The sequence below is a fragment of the Lagopus muta genome, chromosome 1, assembly GCF_023343835.1.
Source record: "Lagopus muta isolate bLagMut1 chromosome 1, bLagMut1 primary, whole genome shotgun sequence".
Taxonomy (NCBI): Eukaryota; Metazoa; Chordata; class Aves; order Galliformes; family Phasianidae; genus Lagopus; species Lagopus muta.
Genome location: NC_064433.1, coordinates 106,729,635 through 106,751,313, shown reverse-complemented (window position 1 = coordinate 106,751,313; position 21,679 = coordinate 106,729,635).

Below are 21,679 nucleotides of genomic sequence, written 5' to 3'. Positions count from 1 at the left end.
TTGCACTGCTCTCTCCTTTTGCTGTGCTTAGCAATAAGCTTTTTGCTACTCATGTATTTGGGTAGAAAGCTGGTCTGTACAGGGATCTACAAACTCTCATGCACCATTTTGGCATAGCTGGTCATGAAATAGCAAAGTGGGAACATGGCGTGAGAGAGGGCAGCTCTGGGCTGGATGACAGAATCACTTCCGAAGCCCTTTTGCAGGACAGCAGTTCACTGCCTTTGGGAGACCTCCCAAATAATGAGAATAAAGCAAAACAAAACGGAACAAGTGTTATAAGTGGAGCCTGAGTGTAGAAATGAGCTGTTTAAAGAGTAACTATTATGAAGTTTTGGAATAAAAGGCGTAGGTGTGGGCAAATTGGGTGCTCTTAAATATGCTGTCACTAGATGGTGTGGTGGGTTAGAGCAATCCCCTCTTTGCCGGAGACCTTGTCTTGAGTGTGTTTCAGGCCTGGGGTTTGGCAGGACTGAGTGTGCTCAGAGCAGTGTAGTCTTTGGGTCGGGATGGAGGTACTCAGCTGTGTTCTCCACCTCCATTTCTCTCACTTTCATTAACAGAAGCATTGTCCAGAAATTACAATAAAAGCAAAACCAATTATCAAAATAAATAATCCCTGAGAAGGCAGGAGCTTACTTCTAGTGCCAAAATAGACAGTGGGCTGAGTCAAGCTCAGCTGCAGGGACTGTTTCCCTGTATCCTATAGGCTTAAGTCCAGGTCACACTGACACAAATGGGGTGATGGATGCAGAGGTCAGCACACACACACGTGCATCGTCGCCATGCTGGGTCACTGATGCTTTGTCTGGCAAGGATTGAGCCATCATCGTGGGCGTCTGCTATGCTTGCTGATGTCAACAGCAGCAAATGGGATTCAGAGCTGGGCAGGATGGCTTGGCACCCTGCAGGCAAGAGGCTTTAATGTGGTTTCTTGGGTGTAACTGAAAGCAGCTTTTGGCCCAGGGGAACAAATATTTCTTGCCTTTGTGTATGCTCTGATTTTTGCAATCATGCAGTTAAAATATGTCTTCTGCAGAGCAGTAATTAACGGAGTATATGGTTTAGTTACTTCAGAAGTCATTAAGTACGGTTATTCAAGGCCTGATTGCTCCCTTTCTGAACAGTTGTTTTTTTTTTTCATCAACATATGCTGGCGGCATGCTGGGGGGCAGAACAAAGTCTTCTGGGACTGTCCTCTTGGGCTGCTTCAGCAGTTTCGATTATCTTCCACTACTCCAAGAAATACTCTGAGCACAATTTAAATCTATTGGCAGCTGGCCTGTTCTCCCAAGTGACAGTGATATGGCAAGAGGGAATGGCCTCAAGTTGCACCACGGGAGGCTCAGGTTGGGTATCAGGAAGAATTTATTCTCAGAAAGAATGGTGACACATTGGAATAGTCACCATCTATGGAGGTGTTCAGGAAAAGGGTACTGAGGAACACAGTATGGAGTAGTCACAGGCATGGGTTAATGTTGGATTAGATGATCTTATTAGTATTTCCAACTTTAATGATTCTTTGATTCCATGATTCTATCTAGATGTTCAATACTTATCTAATTTTTAGGCATTGTTCAGTTATGTGCACTGATGGTCAAAACTGAGAGACTGTGAGAAAGCAGGGGTTCCAGCTGAAGCTGAGCTCATGAAGAAATTAAAAGAAAATAGGAAGCATTAAAATGAGTGAATAAGGCTTTCAGAACAATCACTTCATAACAGTTTTTACTAAATGTCTCTTTCCGTGGTTCTTACAAAATAAACTTTAGCTTCCCAGAAAAGTAAAAATTTCTTGTAGAACAAGAAGGAGGTTTTAAAAGCCTGTGGAATAAAAAAAAAAAAAAAGATGTTGAAATGATGGAGGGAAAAAAAAAAAAAAGATCTGTGAGGGAAAGATCTGTAAGATAATGATCATAGTAAAATAGTTATGAGCGTGATTTTGCTTTCAGGAATGCTGCAGCAGGAATTTGAGATTTTTTTTATCATTCAATAAGAGGAACAAAACCTAAACAATTGTCTCAGGAATATTTTTATAAACAAACAAAACAAGTCTGGTTTGCTGTGACTCCTGGATTCACAGTTCTGAAAAAGGTAGGGACCAGTTACTTTTTTTGTTTGAGCTCCTGCATCAGCAGAAGCTTCATCCACCTACTCCTGTAATGATCTTGACATCAAGGAGATTCTTCTTATTTGCATGAGTATGCAGACCAAAGTAGAAGAATTTTCTCACTTTTCAACAGTTTTAGCATAAATGTGTAGTTCTGAGCTTTCAGACACTATTGTTTTCGTTCTTCTTCAGTGACTTTATTTGTTTCCTGCTTGTAGCAAATATTATGCACCCCTATGTAAGTGCCAGTCAGAGAATAAGAAATGATCCCATCGCTGAGGTGACTCATGAACCTCGTGGATACTGAATCACCGTTGTGATGAAGGGAACATGTGGTGTGTAAAGTGAAGACTGGAACATTTTCAGCCAAAACATTCAGAAAATACTGGTATCTATTAAGGAAATCACGGAAAGGGAAGAGAAGCAGCTTGTGAATGGTCATTTACAAGTAAAAGGACTAAGCTAACAATTCTCAAATGCTCTTGGCTAACACCCTTGCTGTAGACCATACATTTTGTGCAACCTCAAAGCCAGTGAGTACACAGAAAACACAGTTGAATGTTGTCTGCCTTTAGTTCAAAATCACTCCTCAGCAGTCCTCACTCAGTTGGCTAAACTAATTTGCTGGAGTACTATGACTGCCAAAGAAAGTGGTACACTACCATACACCACATACATCCCTACAATCCATTTGTGCCCTGATGATGAGACTCTGTTGTCCTTGCTGTTCCCAGGAGCAGGCTAGTGTCAGCAGCACTGGCTCCCGAGGCAGAGATGGTGTCAAGCTGTAATGGGTTCTCCCTCTTCAGAGTGTCTGCACTTGTCCAGGCTGAGGAGGAGCAAGAGTGATCCTCAGTAGCTCTCAGGCAGACTCATCCCCTAGCTGGGCAAAGGTCAGTGGGATGCCTGTTGTACATGATTAGTATAGTGGCTGAGCTTGGAGGCAGCATTGTCTTGTGGCCAACACTGAACACCCAGCAGCACTGAGCCTGCTTTTGGGGTAGGGTAAAATGCAGATACCCTGCAGGGGCTTTTGAAACCCCACTATTGAGCAATCTGGCCAAGGCCAAATGGGAAGCAGTCTGAAATTGCAGGAGATGTATCAGGATCCCAGAACAGGCATTCATGTCAGATTCTTTATGGGTTAAAGGTAAATCCTATTCAAGAGGCATTTATTTTTTCCCATGTAAAGGTACCTCAGGATGGTTGTTTTGTTCAGAGCTGGATGCATGATATTATTTTGTTGTTGCTTGAACTGTCTTAAACACTGTTCCAGATCTGTACTCGATTGTGTACATGTTAATAGAGAAGCCTTTGTCAAGGACATTGTGCAAACACATTTCCACAAGATATTATTGTCTGGACACATGAGCAAATATTTGCCTAAAAAATGTAATTGACTATTGTTCAATAACTGCCACCTGCCCCCTGGTTTTCTGGCACTCTTGTAGAAGGGACTATGCTTACAGCATTGCGTTCAGCCAACATTTTAACGGGAGCCAACTCTCAACCAACAATTAAGTAAACATCCAGCTTGCTGCTTTTTTTTTTTTTTTTTTTTTTAACCTTTTCCCCAACTCTGCATACCCTTTTTATAATAAAGGAAGTGTTAGGAAGAAAAGGAGAAAAGGCAACTAGTTTTGCCTCAGCAACAGCACTTCAGAAAGTTATATATGTAGGGAGTTGTAGTCTAATATGACGGGCATGCTGGTGTAGTCATGGACAAGACCAAGCAGCAACACAAAGGATAAGTTCATCTGTGTTGTAAAATTCATTGTGTCAGCTGAAGCTATGAGAAGTGATGACAGTCACGATGCCAGGGGATGGATGGACAAAAGAAGACTGTGCAGCTGTCCTGTTATATGTGGTGCATGACATGCCAGGTGGCTTGAGCAGGAGTCTGCAACCTCCTTTTGTATCTGCAGCAAACCTAACCCAAAATAAATTACTTCAAAGACAAATACTTGTCCACTCATCCTAATCTTAGAAATAATATTAAAAGTCTATCCAGAGATGTTTTTTTGGAGAGCAACACTCTGTTTTAAAGTAGAATTCTGAATATTTCTGCCTGAAAATCATGAAGATGAATATTTTGATAGCTGTCATTGCCATCTCATCTTGTTTGAAGTTCAACTAATTTGACAGGAATTCACCAAAATATTTGATCAACTAAAAGGAAAATTCTTCTCACTTAAAAACATTTGTCAAAAATGGTTTCATCCAGTTATTCTCATGGTAACTGTATGATGGTCCCAACTGTTTGTTTTAGTTGTTGGGTTGTGGGTTTGTTTTTCTTTCATGTTTATAGCATCTTTATTTCAAATTCCTTCTCTCTAAAGAAGTGATGTTACAGCTGGTCCAAGTTGTGCCACTAGTTTTGTGGAGGTATTGACTGATTAGGAATATACAATTACACTAGATGCATTCCCTTTGAATTTGCTCAGTGTAATAAGACACTTTGCTACTAGTTAGCAGAAATCAGCATTTCTTTTCCAGTCTATCAGATTTTCCAGCTGACTGGCTGCTGCAATCTTGGCTGTTGCAATTCAGCTGACTTCAAAGCTCAGTCCTAGATACTCTTGTTCTTGTTGTTTCTTCTTCTCAGACCTCTACTACCTGCTGAAATTCTCCTGTCTTTTCAGAACTTCACCAGAATCATCCTAATCTTGAGCCCTGTGCTTCCACTTGCCTTTATCTCATTTCAGAAAATACAACCTGTGAAATGCTGGCTTTAATAAAGCCTGACTGCACCTCTGAAAGTTTGACTTTGCCCTTGTACTTTTTCTTCTCTATTAAGTCATAGCAATCAGTTATCCAGAGACATGGTCTGTGCATCACATTATATACACAAAGTTTTGCTGTATCTCTGTGTCACACATCCCTCTGTTCTCCATCATTGCTCACGAAATGCAATTATCAGGTGAGAGACAGATGGATCTGAGGATGTCAAGAGTAAGACAGGATACTTGTGCTTGCACAGTGGGATACAAATACCGACCTGAGGCCCTTAACTCTCTTCATATTTTCCCTTTGATCTGTCCCTGTACTTGTGTTATGGTAACCATCGATGCTGTTGACAAGAAGAGTAAAATAATGTTGCCAAACCCTCCCCAAAATAGCCTCCTCTCCACCACTCAAGATGGCCTGTTTCAACACCAGCTGTCAACTGCCCACAGCAGGAAATGCTTCCTCCGGTGTGTTTTCCTCCTGAGGGACTATTAACTCTGAAACATGCCATTGTGCAGAGCATGGATTCAATACACAAAAGGCTAAAAACTGCACAGCATCCTGTCCTTGCTATTCATAAAGTGAAGTCCTTCTCCCACTCTGTGTCATGGTGAGAGGCCGAGAAGAAAAAATGCTAGTGCCTAGCTCAGTAGTATTATAGCTGTAGCATATTAATATCCCCAAGGGCTGAATCCTATACTGAAGGTGAGCACACTGAAAGCAAAGCAACAGTTAGAGAGCTGATTTGCCCATCCCCGTGAGGGAACAGGAGGAAATGAGATGCTGAACTATTTCCCTGCAGGAGGACTACCAGATCTTCTAAGCTGAAGGGAAGAGAGGTGCTGAAGACTTACAGTGACTTCTGATACAACTAGATGATCTTTAAGGTCCCTTCCAACTTAGTCCATTCTATGATAGCAACTGCCTCTGCCACCCACACATGGCTCACCTTCAGAAAAAAATGTCATGGCTGTCCCTCACCATGCATGTGGCTTTGCCAGTGTTAGAGCTAAAACTTTGGTACAGCAAAGGTCTTGGCAATGTCTCTGCTGTCCAACCCTTGTGAAAAAGGGAACAGAAGTGAGTGAAGGTGAGCCACAGGGAACTGCTGCTGAACTGTCAAGGGTGCGAGTGGGGTAAAACCAAGAAACGTCCTCCTGCTACCTTTAGACTGGAGCTGAGATTTAGTCATTGATGAGGCACCAGCACACAGCGTTCTGGTATGCCATGCCCTCTCTCAAGCCAAGGTAAATCCAAGAGAGTGTTTGTTGGCAGCTCAGGAGCCAGGGGAGTCTTCTGCAAAGGTCTAGCTGATGAAAGAGGAAATCATATCTTGATGCATGCCAAGATTATAATTGGGGGGATATGCGCAACTGGGAAAAACCTAGACTTTTCTTCATCTCTCATGAGGAAATTGAGAAGCTCTGTAGCCAAATATCTGTTGGGAGAATCAAGAGGAAGCAGAGGTGTTTATTCTCTGAAGGAAATGGGAGGGCTCAGCTACCTCAACAGTGTCATTATCTGCGTGCGGGGCATGCTCAGGGCAATATGCCTGCAGTGACTCTCATCCTGTTGCCCTTATGAGGCAGGAAATTACCATCCAAACCTGCACCCAGTTTGTGGACACGGCCCGATCCTCAGCCCTGATGATGCCCACACCGTGCTGAGCTTTAGGGAGTCACAATCCATAATTTTTTTTTTTTTTTTCTCGACAATATCACTGCTTCAAAGACCACACATTTCTCTCTGTGCATATATGAGAATTGCTTCTCAGTCATGTTCTCTGCAGCTGTCTTATTTAGCTTTTCCTGTTGACTGAAAGTCTGATTCCAATCTGAAGAAAAAATAAAAACCATCATAAATGCTTTGTGCGTATCTCACCTATCCTCTTCTTCAGGCTAATGGAAACAGTTCTGCGAATTTAGTGAACAGTGTTGCCCAGGCTGTTCGAATTTCCACAGTTTATTTTTTATACTGCTTTTGTCCTCTCAGAAGCTGCACACAATTCCAGGAGTACATTAAGTCACACAATTAATTATATGGTGCATGTGGTTTGTCTTTCCTTTCCCAGAAGAAAAGTCAACTTCTGTAATTCTCTGGTTTGATTGAGTGCTTTCTGAGTTTTTAGGATGTTTTTTCTGAATGTCTTCATTCCTCTGTGCTCATATCAGAGGTGCGAGGTCTGAGATAGCCCACAGTTCCTGTGGGCTGATGATTTCATGATCTAGGTCCAGATTCCATAGAGACCTTTCTCCCATGGAGAAGAACATTAAATTGGCAGCAGAGAAGCGATTCTCCACCTCAAAACTGGAGGCAGTCTTTCAGAAATGCTGGACTCAGGCCTGTGGCTTGTTACGGAAGGTACAGCAAAGGAGAGTATGAACAGCCACATCACAAAGGAATAGTAGCTTCTAGACAACTGAACCTGAACAAAAATATTATTTATTGGTACTGTTATATAGTGTGTAACACATATAGAGGACACATGAACTCCTCAAAGTTTGGGGTTAAATGAATTCTGCAGCTTCAGCCCCAAGCAGTTGACAAACAGTTGCAGACTCTTCTAATTTCTGCTGTTGGCCAACCAGCACTGCCCTTGCCCTTCAATTTAGCATTGGGTCAGATATTGTGTTTGTCCTTATTTTCACCTGCCTGCCTGATCTGAATAATAATGCCTATCTATCACTGGAGCACCTCAAAGATTTGTTAAATAAAACATGTTAAAAAAAAAGATGGACAACTATTTGACATCTTTTGCACTTGGCTAATGCTCTTCTGAGAAATGACGGTGTTCTGTGAGAACAGAAAGGCAAAGAGTGAGTATGCGTTGCATAATTACTCTCCTACAAAGGAAATGGAATGACAAAGCATCTGTGATAACTGGAGGTCTAGGACACATCACTGAATTACTGCAGATGTAATTTTTTTCATTTTTTCCAGTAATTTTTTCATTTTTTCAAATCAGCCCAGCCTTTGAAATCCATGAGGTGGTGCCCACAGAGTGGAGATCAGTGTGGTGCGTGCTCAATCAAGCCCTCAAGAATATCTCCCTGCCAAGCCTACCCAGCTGAGAAATGCCACCTTCAGCACAGGAAAAAAACAAAACAAAACAAAACAAAACAAAAATGAAGAAAGAAAAGCAGCCCTGTGTGGGACTGAACCACTGCCCAGTGCAGTAAGAGTGCAGCTCACCAGCAAGCTGTGTACATTTCAGACAAGGCTCAGTGTCCTGGATCAGAGACATTGTGCTTTATACATGTACAGAAGATGTGCTGCCCACCCCCAGCTGGCCTATGCCCAGTGCTGCAAAGCCTTTCTAGGAGAATCAAAACGTGCTTTTACAGGATCTGTCTATTTACACAGATCACATTATTGTGGCTTCTTTCAAAGACCAGGAAATATATCCATAGAGCAGCATGACTTGGCCTTTAAACAGGAGCCCTCTTACTAAATCAAACAATGCTGCAAAGACAGAGTCACTTGTTTTACTTTGGTAACCATGGGAAAGCAAAGAGCAGAACAGAAAGGAAAGGGTACCCATAACTCCAGCCAGCAGCTTAGCAGCCACCAAGATTGGTATCAGCCCTGGAAAAATACCTGAACAGGGATCAGAGAAAAAATTGAGAGAGATTGTACTTTGTGTGAGATCTGCAATAACAAAAGGGGGTCTAAATGGCTTCCAAAGCAAACAGCAAACTCTCTCTTTGCTTTTGAAACACAGAGCTGTGTGATGGGCAATGGTAGCAGCTTGCAGCCGGGGTGGGTGGTAAGGAGCACAGGGCAGCCGGCAAAATTTGTTTAACCCCACTGTTTTAACCCCAGACCTCACTGTGCCAGGAAGGGTGTCCTCCAGATCCCCTGGGTCCCTCAGAGCCGTAGGGCACTGCTGGCTGCAGGTTGAGGCACTTTCTGCATTGCCCACATAACTTCAGTCATCCATCCTGATCCCAGTTCCCCTAGGGCAGTAGTGGAGCTCCTGAATAACAGGTATAAGCACTACAGAGCCAATGTCTTATATTTAAATCAAATGCATTTCAGAGAAAAAACTAAAACTTGAATTTAGCCCCTTCCTAGAGCTTAAATGCTCTCTGCTTCTGGGAAGGCCTGTCCCATCTTGATTCATTTAAAGAAGCAAGCTCGCTGATTACATATTGTTGCCCATCCTCTTGTGTCCCACCAGAATTTTTTTTGGTTCTGAAATCTTGTTTAGATCCCAGGTTCCACTGAAATGTTCAATGCACTGGAGACAAGACCTCTGAACACAACAGCACTGCTGATTATCTTTTTGGTATAACCTTAAATCATCTTACCCAGAAAAACTGTAGGATGCATATTTCCCTGTGTATGTTTTCTACAGAATCATTTAAATTAAAATATATAATATCTATTCCTGAACCCTGATATTGTTTACTTAATAACCTTCATAAAGTCATTAAGTTTATTACCTAATAATAGTTGGGACTCATAAAATTTATTTACATTAGATAGTTAAACCATGTATGTGGAAAGTGATTAAGCACCCCTAGCCAGTGTTCTGATAAGATCATAGGAATTCCTCAAAATACAGGAAGTTTACTGGCACACTTTTTTTTTTTTTTTTTAATCAATTTAGTATTCCTGCCAGCTCTGGGATATTTCTTCATAATATATTGACTTTTAAGAACAGTTTACTTTGTTCCTTAGTTCCCTTCACGCTACAGTAGGCGAAGCAGATCGTGTTTTTTTGTTCCTTGTGAACCAAAACACCCACGAGCCACAAATGGCTGATGCTCCAGGCAGTGCACAGAGCTGTCTGAAGTTCTGTGGAGGCATAGAGCTCTAGAGCCTCACAGATTGTTCTGCACGTTGACACCGGGTGGTTACGTTGTAGAACAGAATACCTGGAGTCGGAAGGGACACTGTGCTGCCTATTAGGACAAGTCTTGAAGTCACCCTCAGGTCACACAACTCACCTGCAAGGGAGAAGAACAGAGCACAGCCCCTTTTCTGGTGGTAGGTTGCTTTAGGTGGCTATCTGAGTGTTGCCATTTTCATTTTTAGGGCTTTTGGTTGAAAGGAAAGTGTTGCAATTAAGGCTGTTGCCTGGAAATCGGTGTCTTGGTTCAGTTTTGAGCTCTTCCACCGACTTCCTGAGATAGCGTGGGAAAGTCACTTCACCTCACTCTGCTGCACAGTGTCTTTCTGTGAATGGGGGAGGGAGAGATAATCTCTCATTTCTTCCTCCCTTTGTTCATCTTGTTCTTTGAGGCTGTAGCTTCTCAGGTTAATGATTGTTTCTCATAGCCTGAATGAGTATCTTGAGTTTGATCAGAGCCTGTAGAAGTTACTCTAATACAGACAGTAAATACTAATAAAGGTAGCCATTAAACTGATTTTGCCAGTTAAGAACTAAAAAGATTTGAAATAAATGTCATGCAATTGAGCTTCTGTGCCTGTGGAAACTTTGCTAGTTTGCTTGGTAATCTGAGTTCCTATGGTGGGTCCATGTGGCAGGTCCATGTAATAACGCTAAAATTGTCCCAGTAAATGAGTTTTTTTTTCTGAAAACCTCATGTTCTACAGTCAAATAATTATAGTAGAGTCAACTTTCACTGAAAAATAAGTTTCTGTACTTCCAAGTGGTCCAAAGAAAAGCTTTAAAATATTAATCCTGAAGAGAGATGTAGAGTTGAGAGTGAGTGAGAGTAAGAGCAAAAGAGAAAGTGAGCAAGAAAGAAAGAAAGAAAGAAGAAAAAAAAACCAACAAATTTTCTTGTCTCATGATGTTTATGCCACTCTTAAGTTCTCTAGTGGCCTGATTTGTGGTTTCTGAATGAATATCTTTGGCAACACAGGAATTTCATTTAAGACTTTAAACAATTATATATTCAGTCTCCAAATAAAAAGCCTGCACTTTAACAAATACTGGAGAAGTGAAAGGTTTGGCTTCTTTCCCTTTTGGATCAGCAATGGAATGAATGGAAAACTAGTGTGGCGTGCTCCACAGATGAAAGAGCAAACAGATCTGTTTCGAGCAATGCTGGAGCACATCAGTGAGAAGGATCTGACGCATATTTCTTTTGATGCTGCTAATCTGTGGGCAGGTCTTCTTGTTCCTGCCAAAAGCGTATTTCTTCTATAAATTAAGGGAGATGTCAGCCCAGGTAGATTTCAAGACCCTACCTTTTTTTTGACTGTGTTGCTGGATGTAGTGTTGTAGGATGCTGGGGAAAGAAGTCTTATAGAAGTGAATAAAAGCTCTGAGAAGTGATAAGCATCACCTGCTACTGCAGAATCAAGCTCTAAGAGTAAGCAGCAATGTATATTTATGGTATGTATCTGCCAGCTGGCGCAAGTCCTTTAGCCCTGCCCCAGTTTTGGGCATTGTCTGTACATTTCATGCAGACTTGAAATCACAGTATCTTTTGAATATCAAGGGCTTTGATCTCCAGAAGCAAACCTGCTACTATTAATACTGTTCAGCATCACAATTAGAAAGTCATAAGGGTTGCACAGTCTGGATTGACTTCAAGGTCTTTTGGCCATAGCACGGAAATCAGTGGATGCTAAGGGGCTACTCTACATCCTGCAGGACCTGACTAATGTATGTTTCAAATCCCAGGACAGCAGCTGTCCAGGCAAGAATCCTCATCAGACAAATCCATAAGTTTTCTTCTTCTCAAGTTCTGACCATGAGCCCTGATTCGGGGTCAGCTTGGAGCCACAAACCAAACTTAAACTTACTCTGGATGCAGCCCAGCCCTCCCATCCATTCAAAACACCAAGAAAATTTTGGAATTTTCCATGGTTTGTGATAGTCTCTGAGGAGAAGCATGTGGGCAAAGGAAGCACAAAACATGGCTATTGAGGGCCAGATGAGTGAAAGTAGTAGTTTTCTTTGTGGGTAATATACTGGAAGCCAATGAGGCCTTTCTCTAGGGAACACGTGGGAAAACAATGGCAAAATCTGGCTCTCTTTCTCACCTGGAACTACAGAGTTCAGCAAATGTACAAGAGGAAGATCTAGCATGCAATATTAGGTGGGCTTGCCCATAGGCCATTGCAGATCTGTTTTCTCCAGACTTCAAACCTTAGAGAGAGAAATAGAAAGTATTAGCAATTTCTGGTTACAATTGCCATCCTTTGGATTTTTCTCCTCTACGAGAACTTGCCCTATGGGTATCTGCAAAACTGCAGCAAACTATTTAAAATGGGTAAAAGCTCCAGGCTATTCAGAGGGTTCTTACAAAGGGCTCAGCCAGTCATTGAAGCTCAGGGAGCCTCTGCAGGTGGGCAGTGACTGAGCAGGTAGCATAAGACTGCTTCTCTGCCCAGGAAAACCTGCTACCCAGTGAATCCTCAGCTGTTTGCAAACTGAATGCCACTTTTTTCTTGAATCTATTTTGCAGAAATTTCAAACTTCAGGCATGTAATCATGTATGAATACCGTGGTGGAATTGGTTTTTGAAGTGTCGGGCAAGTTTGCCTAGAAACAGTTTCATATATATATTGCAGTTAGAGAGCAAAAACGTTAGAATTCCTTGGCTGCTTTCTAGAGTCTCAGGTCTTTACCTTGGCTTCAGAACTGGATCAGACCAGAACTTCTTGGGAGTGATTTTCCTTTATCAGCTACTTTACAGATAATTTACTAGCAGTCCAACTGCATATTTACTTTGAAAAGCAGAAACTTCATCTTTCAGATAAGATTACTTCCCTACAAGTAGGTAGTGGGCAGAACACAAGGAAGGGATGCAAACTGCAGACAAAATGGAAAGGAAATGGCTGATCAGGTTATTAGCTCAGATTGAAGTAACTTCAGACTTGGCTGGAAAGAAGATTAAGGGAGGAAAAAGTTCATGGTGTTGTAGGACCAAGTGCAGTGCTCTCCACTAGCGTGTGATCTTTGCTGTGTTCACCAGCCAAGTTCAGTAGTTTTAGAGATGCTAAACACTGGAAGTTAATTCAGAAAGAGCCAGGAGAACTACTATAAACACTATTCAGCCAAAATGTGGCTTTTCAAATGTAGCATCGTAAGTCTGTAGCACAAACTCTTGGACAACTGAACAATTAAAGATCTGTCTACAAGCTTCTTTGCGGAAGGAGACACTGCACTGCAGGGCATGTGCCAGGCTTGTGCACTGTTTCCATAAAGGACTTTTGGAGGAACAAGCTTTCCTAACAAGCTGTGTTGAAGGGGCTGTTGCGGGCATGCCAGAGTGGCGAACCTGAGAAGGCAATGATGAGCTGCATCAGCTGCAAACCTGGGTGCTGCATTTCCTTGTGGCTACCCTGGTGACAGACACGTTATAAATACCTCAAGACAGATCCATTTTGGAGGAGTGCCTGCAGCTGTGTGGAAGCTGCAGATCAGAAATTCCAACCGACTTGTCACAGGCACGATAAATATTTCCCAATGCCACTCCTTGCTTCAGGAGCTTTTCTTAAGCTGATAAGACTTCACTGGTCTCATCAAATCACTGTTAGAAAGGGTTGTGGGGTCTGCATTGGGCATGAATACTGATTATTGCTGTTGTCAAAGCCATCATGATGTAATGCCTGCTCTTGGAGCAAAATAAAAAGGCTGGTAGAAAACTGACTGGGGTTGAAGACATAAAGGCTCAGACTGGCTGTTTAATGCTATCACTGGATTTTGCTGCACTGGTGAGGCCACACCTTAAGTATTGTATTAAGTTTAGGCCCTTCACTACAAGAAAGGCATCGAGGCCCTGGAGTGTGTCCAGTGAAGGTAAACAAGGCTGTGAAGAAGGTTCTGGAGCACAGGTCTGATGGGGAGTGGCAGAAAGAACTGGGGTTGTTCAATCTGGAGAAGAGGAGGCTCAGGGGAGACCTTGCTGGTTGTTGCAAAGAGGGGGTCAGCCTCTACTCGCAGATAAGTGATAGGATGAGAGGGAATGATCTCAAGTTGCACCAGGAAAAGTTCAGGTTAAATATTAGAAAAGCTATTCTGAAAGAGTGAAGAAGCATCAGAACAGGCTGTCCAGGGAGGTGGTGAAGTGACTGTCCCTGCAGGTGTTCAAGAACTGTGTGGATGTGGCAATGAGGGACGTGGGCAGTGGGCATAGCAAGGATGGGCTGACTGTTAGACGAGGTGATCTCAAAGGTCTCTTTTCCAATCTTAATGACTTAATGATTCTATGATTCTATGAAATGGAGAGCCAGTAGCAAGAGCCTTTGTAGACAACTAGCCACCAGGACACGTAGGCCAATTAGATGTGATTGTGTCAAAATTCCAACCTGAACTTGTATCTAGGAAGGCTAAACATCCACCTTGAACAGCATGCTTTAAAATTACATTTAGCATTCAGTACAATGTCTCTACTCTTTTGTTCATGTGCTGTGTGATACTGAAGTAGTGACTGTCACATAACCTACAGTGCCCATCTCATGAGGGACAGAGATATTCACCACACAGTTGAGCCAGGTTTTATCCATATTTATAAATCTTTCAGATCCCAAACTTTTTCAGGTTAAACTGATACTAAGTCAAATGCAATTGTGAAGACTGTAATAGTTCAAAAGCGTTCTGAAAGATATTCGTTTATCATTCCAACATTTTAGCTAACTTTGTTCCAAGCACTACAATCTGCAGAACACAATCACGGCCTTGTTCCTGTTCAAACAATGGGAAGTACAGGAAATGATGCAAAATCTCACTGGAGCATGATTCTTCCTCTTCATGAAGATATGAATGAGAAATCACATGGCTTAATCATTTCTGTCTGATAAATGACTCTGTATTAATTAAACCTAATCACTCTAGAATAGCTCCGTACACAGCTGTTCAATTGTTACTGGCTTACTGATGACTGTGCTTACGAAAAGTAATTGGGCTACCTTTCTATTAACATTCTTAGAGATTTCCACCCATCACTAACTTCTGCCACCACACATCCTTCAGATGCGCCAGATGCCAGATGAACTATTTACAGGGTTGCTCTCTGCCTGAAGGGGAAGAAATCTCTAAACTGATTTGAGGAGCAGGTGCAATAGGCAATTTTAATATGTTTTTTCCTCCTCATTGTTCACTGGTACTACTTATAAGAACAAATTAACAAATAAGAATGAAATGGTTCAATATACATTTGTTTCTTCATAAGTGCCATTTTTCTCCATTACCATGAAATTTCTCCTGCTCATATTGAGATTAGCATAAGGCTTGTAAGTGCTCTTGGGGCCCTGATTTTGTTCACTACCTGCCTTTGCCAACATGTAATTTATACTTTTTTTCATATATGTTTTATGCATTCATAAAAAGCACTAGCTCACTTGACATCTGTTATCCGGATTAAGACTTTTCATTCAGCTGGCCAAAAATTGGATGGAAATCCATGGAGTATTTCATTTACCACAGTACCTAGATGATGGTTGGTTGGTAGATTTTGGTATGAGCAAATCCAGTAAAACAAGCAGTTATTTTGTGGACTTAATTAAGAACAGAAAGGTCCTCCTGTATGTTGCCCTCCTATATATTGTTTTTCTTGGTGTGGTCTTGTGATCGTAACTGTTGCCATTACAGCCCACATGACTTGCTTGCATTAATCAAGGGGCAAGGGATTTATCAACAAGACCTTCTAGCAGATAATAGACAAAATGCAGTACTTCAGATGTCTCTTCTGAATTCAAATGCTCAAACTGAAAATGGTCAGTACTGAGCCAGCTCAAAATCACTTCTATATTTACTAGAACTAGTAATGTCCAAAGTTATTTCCACTCTGCTCTTTTACAAATCATGTGATTTCATTTCTCCTCTATCAGCACTCTAGTAAATGGAAACCAGACTTGTAATCTTATGATCAATTTTATTGTATTGCTACTGTGTGAAAAGGAAGGCTTCAACGATTAAGTGGTATTTTAGATAAGGAAACTGAACATGTATGCAAACCATGACTGCTTCAACAGGAAAGAGTGAATGTTTATATAAACGATTGCAGAAATGAACAATCTCTTATAGTCAAAATGTAATTTGGAGCACAACGTGGCCGGTATACTGATGGCCATGAAAATTTAATTTACACTCTGAATCACTGAATGAATTATGCAGCCTGAGATCCCTGCAGAACAAAGTTTATAGGCCAGATTCTCTGCTGGCACAAGCAAATGGAGTTACATTGGCTTCCATGGAGCTTTCAATCATTTATTCCAGCACTGAGCTTGGCTTGCTGTCCCTGCATTGCAGATCCAGTCCTTTCAAGTCAATGGAAAGGGCCCTAGACTTCAAGGGACTCTGGATGATGTCTGGTGTACCATGTCTTTTGCCAACAGGATTAGTTATACTTCAGATCACCATGTACATACATATTCAATGTCATGGCACGTACTGACCTGGGAGTGGGACTGGCAATATATCTGTAGCTGTAGTACTCTATTTCTGTATCCCAGGGCTGCATTTGGAGCTGGTCTCTTCACATTTAGAATATTTCCATTTAGTATTTAGCCCCTCTGTTTACTTAGGTTTAATTCCTTCTAGCATGTTATCCTATCACCCCCACACACCATTCCGTAGTAACTGCTTGAAAATTGAGGCTATTTTAGATGAAGCTCTATTGGAAAAGATGTGGTTGTAGGCTTACACATTCTTGCCCTGCACCAGCTGTCTGTTCTCTAAACCTAGCAGCGAACATAATTTTCCCAAGAAAGCTCTCTGGCAGAAGTTAGGTAGGAGAAGAATGACAGAGAGCATGAACATGCATTTTAACCACTACTTAGCAGTGTTTAGTTGCAGAGCTTGACAAATACTACCAAATGTGTAGGAAAGGTGCATTTTCCACCATACGGTAAGTCCTAATGTCACATAACTAAAGAAATGCAGAGACAGTCCAATGAAACATTAAACACTTCACATTAAACACAACAGAAACTTCAGTTTCTGCTTCCCAATGCCTTGGTAGAGCACATCAGGTCATATCTCTGTACAGGTTCAGGATGCATCATGTGGGTGGCTCTCAACTGATCCCGTGTTCTGTCCATCCTGGTCCTGCAGACTGAGTCACAAAACACTTGTCCTGTTGACAGGCTGAGTCAAATGACTTGTCCATCTTAGCAAAACATATATGTGTGAGAAAAGTAAGACAATGACAGAGAGGTAGACTAGACATACAGAAAAGTGGCAAGAGAGGTATTCTGATAGTCAGAAGTGGCAACATGGACTTATTGACAGAGCTGAGGAGAATCAAAATTGCTGATAATAGTGATGTTTATCTTGATGAACAAAATATCAGTGTGAACTTGATCTCCTGAGTGACAGAAGGATGAGATAGAAAATCTGACATATACCACATCTCAGGGAATATAAAATATGTTAAAAAGTTTTGCATGCCTAGTGTGATCCAATTGCAGCCTTACTGAAGTACAGCTCAGGTCTTCATCAACACCTGGTGCTGACTAGCTGGATTACCTTTGTCATTTTGCTGTTCTGTACGTCAATTTCCCAGCTACAAAGGAATGACATTAGATCATTGTTGGTGCTTTAATAAATAACTAAACAACCTCCTTCTCTAAAGCAGAGCAAAAGCTAAGTAGGCAGTCATTATTATTATTTAGCAACTGTATTCACGTGTGAGATTGATACCTGGTAATGGGAAAATGATATCTGACTGCAGGTTTAAAAATAAATCTTTTCAGAATATGAAATTCCACAGACAGGCTTGTGAAATACCAGTTCAATCTCTGTCCATAGATTAGTAATGAAGTCTAAGTTCAGATTCCAGCTAAAATTTCAAATGTATGGTTATAACATACAATGTTTAAACAAACCTGGATCTGACACAACTGATCATCACAAAACAGAATTCAAGCTGGCAGCAGTTCTAGTGTGTTAGCATGAAACTGCTGGAAGCTTAAAGCTATTTCATGTTTTGTCACAATCTCGATAATGGGCTTATTATGGGGGTTGTAAAATTTCATTACAGTACATTCATTTCTTGAAGAAAATGAGACTCATTTTTCCAGTGGAAATAGTCCGGTCTTCATGATGCTCCTCTCTGTGCCAGAGAAAAGGTTCAGCTGGCTTCTTATATCAGCTTTATGGCCTCTTCACAAGGCCAGAATGCTGCAGAATGAGGAACTGTGGAGCCAAGAATTTGGCCTCAGGATTTCAGTGACATTAACACCCAGAAAGAATTCCTGGGAAGGACTACTTCCATGGGTGAAACTGGACTCATTCCTCACAGTCTGGGACTTGTCTGCACATGTGAATAAATGCATTTGGAATAAGAGAAGCTGTAAATTTAAAATGGGAGAGTGGTAAAATGAAGTAAGTCATGTGGCAATGTGATTATTTCTTTTTCTTTCTGATGGAAGCAGCCATGAAAGCCAGTTAAGTTTATGGAGAAAAAGGCATTCACATTTCAGGCTCCCAGCATCCACATATACTATCACTCCAGTCTGAGTTACTTAGGACTGTTAAATGACAGTGCAGGAATAACTCCTCCATGTGTAGACAAATTCTCTTTTTCTGTAAAACTAGGGAACTGCAGAAGTTTATCAGGGAATAAATTCAGCTGGTATTTCCTCTCAGAACTAAAGATTTTCCTAGGTCTACAAGTTTAGTATGAGTGCAGTTGCCAGGATCAGGCTATCAGTGCTTCATAAGCAGATGCTTTGCAGCCAACTACATTTTTTTTAAAGTATCAACTGAAATATTCAATCATTTCTTCCTGGACCACTACTTGTAAATGTCTTATTACCCCCAAAAAACATTTTGAGTCTCTGTTCTAGCTTTCAAGCACTGTAGTTGAAGGAGAAAAGATCAGCTATGGTATTTACCCAGATACAAGGAAAAACAAATATTTAGGACCATTTTCTAGAGGAAATAAATAAATGAATAAAAATCATGCCTTATATTTATAGATGCAGCTGATTTAAAGAGGAAATTAATTATCAGTTTCAAAGCATTAAATGTTTAGAGAAGTTATTTAGCCATTCCTCTCTTTATTACCTGTCACTTGGTGTTTTCCTTATTTTTGACAGACATAAGCTATCACAATATGAATGTGATTTTGCTAATATGAATATGAAAGTTATCAATGCTTCATGTTCATGCAGAGTTGGTAGGGATGTCATTTATTGTTCACTGCTCTTTCTAGACATTGAGTGTGCAGAACAGAGCCTCTCAAAATGATTTCACTGAAGAGAGCAGAGAGACAGAGGGAACAACTCGCTTAGAATTACTCTTATTCACCATTTTAACCTCTTCTGGGTGTCTAATGGTCCCTCCATTGTTGTCCCTTTCAACCAGTGTCCATTCTATGATTCTATGATTTTATGATTCTATGATTCTATGATTCTATGATTCTATGATTCTATGATTCTATGATTCTATGATTCTTGAAGACTGAAATCAGAGAGTGACTCTGTTGCAGGAATTAGACGCACTCTGGGAAATGAGCATTGCCTGAACTTCTGTTTCAGATAGGCAGACAACTACATCTTCGCAATGGAAACTATTCTGACTTGCAACAAGCATCTTTCATAGGCTACTATGTCCTTTCCAAACTGCCTACCGTAAGGGTAGCATTTGCAATACTTTCTTCCGAAAATAACAATCTGTTTTTTCCCAATAACTAGCAAGATTGCCCATTTTGCATGATTCACTTAATTCATTCCAGATCTTGGACTTTGATATTTATTTTGAGATATTTCTTATTTTGGAGCACAGTGTAGGGCACATTTCACAGACCATTTTACCAATTTCATTGTGTAAGGAATGAATAACTATTCCCTAACTTGAAAATTGATGTTTAACCACAGTTGTTAAGTGAAATCTTACTCTACTTATGACTTGAGTACATGTCTTTGTTGTAAAGCAAAAATAAATAAATTATGATCCCAACCAGCACCAGTTAATTAGACGCCTAATATGAGAAGTTGAAGGGAGAAGACCTTGAAATAGGTCTATGGGAGGTGTAGTGCAAAAACTACTAACAATACTGGAGACAACTGACCCCTTTTAACTCTTCTCCTCAGATATCTCAGTCCTTCTTAACACACAGGAAATCACACTGACTGTATTTTAATTCAAAGCTAGTATGTTCCCAAGGAAGAGCAGATATACAGTGATTGTGGCTGGAGATGGCTCTGTGTTGCTGCCCACATCAGACACTTTTCTGTGTGTGAAAGTCAGGAAAACAGATCAGGCATTGCGTGCCTCCACAATCCAGGATCTTGTCACCAATGTAGCTACTCCATGAGCTGGTTCTGCTATGCCACACATTTGATTCTCAGCTAGAGCTATGGCAGTGCCACATACTGTTTTGTCCTACTGTTGATCCCGAGGATGCTGACCCTGAGCGATGCAGCAGAGCAGGCAAGTAGAGCAGCACAATCTTAGCCCTCTGCAAAATATTTGCAGCCACATATCTGTCAGAGTCATAAGTCCTATGTCCTAAGATGTTTTCCTCTTCCCAATCCTGCTAATGTCAGTCATTATGTCATATTTTGTCCAGATAAACATTTACAGGAGATAGTAAAGAAGGAATTAATTTAACATTTGTGTGGTACAGTAAGGTGCCATTTGACCGTTGTAGAATTTATCGTTTAGAGGAGATGCAAAAAGCATATGTAAGCTGTGCTATTGGTGGAATGATGATGTTTTGCTGTGTGCTAACAGGACAGGACAGATCTGAACAGTCTCTGCTAAGAGAATATATGACATCCTGGAAATGCTCCAAAAAAACTCTTTCAAGACACTTAGGTACAGGATGTTCAACTAGTACCAACTGCATTGAAAAATCTCCGCTCTTGTAATCTAATATTTGCAGAGAGTATCTGCTGAAGGCTAATTAGCCAAGTGAGGGAAGCATTCTATTATTCGTGTAATCCCAACAACACAAGGGTGATCAGGACATGACTGCTTTGCAGCCAAACTGTATATATGCAAGAGCTAGACATTATGCTTTTCATAAGCTTTTCCTCATTATGGATTTGATAGACTCATCACAGAGTCTTACATGTTCTCTTTCAAGATCAGGCTGTCATCAAACTAACACTAAGCAAACATATTCAGAAGTCATCACAAATGTTTGTGGAAATACAAAACTTGCATTCACTTTTCCCATTCCTTTGAGTCATTTCAGAAAATTGGGGAGATATTTATTTTTTTTACCTGGTACCCTATGGAAGTGGTAAATGGGCAATCATACTGGTGATTGCAGCTGTACATATGTTTTTGGTGTTGTTTTTTGTTTTGTTTTGTTTTTGCTCTGTCTTTCCATTCTGTATCTCCCTATTGGTACATTTAAGGCCTGATGGTTATTGGCCCTCTTAATTGGAGAACCACATTTTCTGAAGATTGGTATGCACCTCTGTCAAATTCTTGGCTTTCCATGAACATTGGCATTATTTTGGATGATGAAATGAAACACTTGTGAAGGTTGGTGGATCTGACATGGTCAGCCTTCAGTTGCTAGGAGTTAATTTATTCCCTGTGTAAGTCATGGCAGAGAAACAGCAGAAGTGAAATGATGTGTCTTCAACCCTTCAACCACCTACTTCCACAGAAAAAAGAGAAGAGAAGAGAAGAGAAGAGAAGAGAAGAGAAGAGAAGAGAAGAGAAGAGAAGAGAAGAGAAGAGAAGAGAAGAGAAGAGAAGAGAAGAGAAGAGAAGAGAAGAGAAGAGAAGAGAAGAGAAGAGAAGAGAAGAACAATGAAATATTGAAGCCAAATCAAAAGCAAATAGTTCAGAAATGGTCCGTGAGCTGAAATATGCACCTATCCTTGTCTTCTGTACAAGTTCAGGCAAAGTGAGTCTAAAACTGATCCTATGCTCACTTGTAACTGATAAGAAAAAGAAATATAAATATGTCATATTTCTCTGCAAATTGAATAATATATTTACTTTCTATTACT